A 4,448-nucleotide genomic window follows, 5' to 3' on the forward strand; every position below is an offset into this window, starting at 1 on the left:
GACACGCTTCAGGCTTCCCTGGTTCTCCAGCTTGCAGCTGGCCTGCCATGGGACTTCTCAGCCTCCATCCTCACATAAGCCAATTCCCCTAACAAATCCCCCTATATATTTATACAAACATATAGTTATATATAATCTCCTATTGGTTCTGTCTCTCTAGAGAACCCCAACTAATACACTGCTCTACACAGCTCTACAGTAATGGAGGTCTAAATGATAATCTAAGTAAAATGTTTGTTAACTACCTGCCATCTCTAATTAGCTACACCATTAGCTAGATCAAATAGCTAATCAACTAGCTAGACCAACATGCAAAGGAGAGAATCCTCCTCTCATTACACATACTTCTGGAAAGGCTAATAAGTGTAGAAGAAAGAAAAGTGTCAATCGCCTAACTCAGGATCAACAAACTTTCTGCAATGGGCCAGGAAGAAAATATGTGAGGCTTTGTAGGCCACCATCGTCTGTTCCAGCTACTCAACCCTGCCACTCTAGGGTGAAAGCAGCCAGAGACAATATGTAACAAACAAATGAGTGTCAACTAATGAGAAATAAGGGCTGCACATGGTGGCTCATGCCTGTAATCCCAACAATTTGGGAGGCTGAGGCGGGTGGATCATGAGGTCAGGAGATCGAGACCATCCTGGCCAACATGGTGAAACCCTGTCTCTACTAAAATACAAAAAATTAGCTGGGCATGGTGGTGCGCGCCTGTAGTCCCAGCTACTCAAGAGGCTAAGGCAGGGAAATCACTTGAACCCAGGAGGCAGAGATTGCAGTGAGCCTAGATCACGCCACTGCACTCCAGCCTGAGGACAAAGCGAGACTCCGTCTCCCCCAACCAAAAAAAAAAAAAAAAAACTGCAGGGCAGCAAACAAGAGAGGAATTGCAATGCGGGAGACACAAATCTAGCAAGCAGCTAAATCATGTTCCCTCCAAGTGAGGTTGAGCAGGAGTTTTAGAGGTTTACTGTAAATTTACACAAGTGGGACAACTTAGCATGGTCTATGATTAATGGTGATTGATTGACAGCTTAGAATGTCTCTAGCTGATGATCAGCTTATGTTGGCACAGCTCTCTCCCCAGGAGATTTGTGACCAGGCCCAATATAAATAGGTGTACCTGCTTCTTCAGGATGTTTACAGTTTGGCCCAGTTCCACAGGTGACATTCTGTCTGGGTGTGTATAGGCCTGGGTCCAACTCTTCCTACCCACCCACCAACTTTTTAGATGCCTCTGACATAGCCATTTCCATCCTGGATTTCCTTTCATATAAATATGTTTGTTTCCCAAGACTTTATTTCTGAACCCTGAAATTTGATTTCACATAATTTCCATGTGTCAGAAAGTACTGTTCTTCTTTTGATTTTTTTAACCATTTAAAAATATAAAATCCAGGGCCGGGCGCGGTGGCTCACGCCTGTAATCCCAGCACTTTGGGAGGCCGAGGCGGGTGGATCACAAGGTCAGGAGTTCGAGACCAGCCTGGCCAACCTGGTGAAATCCTGTCTTTACTAAAAATACAAAAAATATCTGGGCGTGGTGGCGGGCGCCTGTAATCCCAGCTACTCGGGAGGCTGAGGCAGGAGAATCACTTGAACCCAGGAGGCGAAGGTTGCAGTGAGCCGAGATCACGCCATTGCACTCCAGCCTGAGCGACAAGAGTGAAACTCCGTCAAAAAAAACAAAAAACAAAACAAACAAACAAAAAAAAAACGTGCAGAGGGCAGAGCAGAGGATGCATGCACGTGGAAAATGAGAATAACTCTCTTACCTACCTTCAGCAGTGCTCTAACAATTGCAGATGATTATACCCCAGAGGTCGCAGGAGGAAAAGACTTAACCCTGAAGGCACGCCAGCCACTGGGAGAGCCAAGAAGAGGCAAAGCTTTACGTGCCCTCTAGCCCGCTGCCCACTTCCAGAGCCAGGTAAGTCAGTTCTCCTTCTGAGAAGGTGAAGACTGCCTCCTATGGCTAGATGAAGAGTGATTTCTATAAACAGCCCCGGCTCCGGGCAATGTGGGTACCGTCATGACCATCACAAATATGTTTACATTTGCTAAGATCGCAAACAATCTAAACAACCACCGATAGCGCTGAGACAGAATGGTGTCCAAGATATACTACTGAGTGAGAAGAGGAAATTACAGGTCACCCAGGACATTACGCAGGGCGCACACTATTTGTATCAAAGAAGGGTGGCCACAGACGGAGGAGGCTCCCACCACAGGTCAACTTCATCATTGCAAAGCCTCCGCCAGCCGATCCCTGGGGAAACAGCGCCTCCTTGGGGCCAGAGCGCTGTATCTGCACCCCACACCTCCGCATTGGAGGTGTCAGGATGGCTGAGGCCGCCTTGGAGGGCGGCTGCTTCATCTCACTGACCCCTGGTGAAGACGCTAAGAAATGATGGTGCTCTAAAAGAAGTCTCTTTGGCTGTTTCGTTTATCCCATCAGAAAAGAACAGAGATTCAAATCTTGCTATCACCATATTGCCTTTTCATCATCAGGGTTAGCCACAGCATAAGCTATTGAGAAGCTGCTTGGCAAAACTCCTGTGCCCAAGAGGATTGTGTCTTATGGGCTTCAGACACAATCTCTGCCAAGGAGAACCTGCAGTCTAGGATGAGGAAACAGTTATAGAGAGTAGATAGATAAAAAGATATAAGTATTTACAAATCCATAGTATAGGGTTGGTAATAAATTACTAGAACAAACAGGAACTGATTTATTACTTACATCTTAGTTCTTTCCAAAAAAAATTGTGAGTTACAATATGAAACTGCAGAGGATGTCAAATCATTTAGGGACAGGGAGAGCACAAGGCTTGGAGAAGGAAGGACAGAATTCCATCCCTGGCCCTCTCACTTCACACTTGGTGTGACTCTTCACTGCCCTTTGACCTGGAGTTTTGGGGGCACCAAACTCTAGGTGAAAACCTCTCTATACAATCAACTCAAACTGAGGGAAGAGAGAGACCCTCTCATATTGTTTTATACTGTTTTATACTCAGTACCTGTTTTAAGAAAAAATGACAAGGAAGTAAAACCAAAGACAGGCAGCCCGGCGCCAGGCCCAAAACCAGGCCTGGGCCTGCCTGGCCTAAACCCAGTAGTTAAAAATCAACTCACAACTTAGAAACTGATGTTATTCATAGATTCCAGACATTGTATAGAAGAACACTGTGACACTCCCTGCCCTGTTCTCTTTCCCTCTGACCACCGGTGCATGCAGCCCCTGTCATGTACCACCTGCTTGCTCAAATCAATCACGACCCTTTCATGTGAAATCTTTAGTGTTGTGAGCCCTTAAAAGGGACAGAAATTGTGCATTGGGGAGCTGAGATTTTAAGGCAGTAGCTTGCCGATGCTCCCAGCTGAATAAAACCCTTCCTTCTACTACTCAGTATCTAAGAGGTTTTGTCTGCGGCTCGTCCTGCTACAAAACCTCTTGGTATGATACTCAAGACTAATATTAAAACTGATATTAATCATCCTCCAGGAACTAAGTGGGGTAAGTCAGGAAGTCAGATGTTTATGAAATTATCTCTAAAACAAAAATGACTAGTAAAAGGTTTGAGAACTAGGTGATGAGATAATCTGTACAACAAACCCCTATGACACAAGTTTACTTGTGTGACAAACCTGCACTTGTACCCCTGAACTTAAAATAAAAGTTAAAAACAAAAAAGGTACATTAGAACTAGCCCTTTAAAATCTGAACATGATTTTTTAAATATATTAAGTACTTTGAGAATTTTACTTAGAAGGTTCTTTGTGGGGAAAAGAGAGATGAGACTGTTACTGTGTCTATGGAGAAAGAAGTAGACATAAGAGACTCCATTTTGTTCTGTACTAAGAAAAATTCTTCTGCCTTGAGATGCTGTTAATCTGTAACCCTACCCCCAACCCTGTGCTCCCTGAAACATGTGCTGTGTCAACTCAAGGTTAAATGGATTAAGGGCTGTGCAGGGTGTGCTTTGTTAAACAAATGCTTGAAGGCAGCACGCTTGTTAAGAGTCATCATCACTCCCTAATCTCAAGTACCCAGGGACACAATACACTGCGGAAGGCCACAGGGACCTCTGCCTAGGAAGGCCAGGTATTGTCCAAGGTTTCTTTCCACGTGATAGTCTGAAATATGGCCTCATGGGAAGGGAAAGACCTGACCGTCCCCCAGCCTGACACCTGTAAAGCATCTGTGCTGAGGAGGATTAGTAAAAGAGGAAGGCCTCTTTGCAGTTGAGACAAGAGGAAGGCATCTGTCTCCAGCTCGTCCCTGGGCAATGGAATGTCTCGGTATAAAACCCAATTGTATATTCCATCTACTGAGATAGGAGAAAACCGCCTTACGGCTGGAGTTGGCACATGCTGGCAGCAATACTGCTCTTTAAGGCATTGAGATGTTTATGTATATGCACATCAAAAGCACAGCACTTTTTTCTTTA

This window comes from Pan paniscus, chromosome 9 (assembly GCF_029289425.2).
Source record: "Pan paniscus chromosome 9, NHGRI_mPanPan1-v2.0_pri, whole genome shotgun sequence".
Classification (NCBI taxonomy): Eukaryota; Metazoa; Chordata; class Mammalia; order Primates; family Hominidae; genus Pan; species Pan paniscus.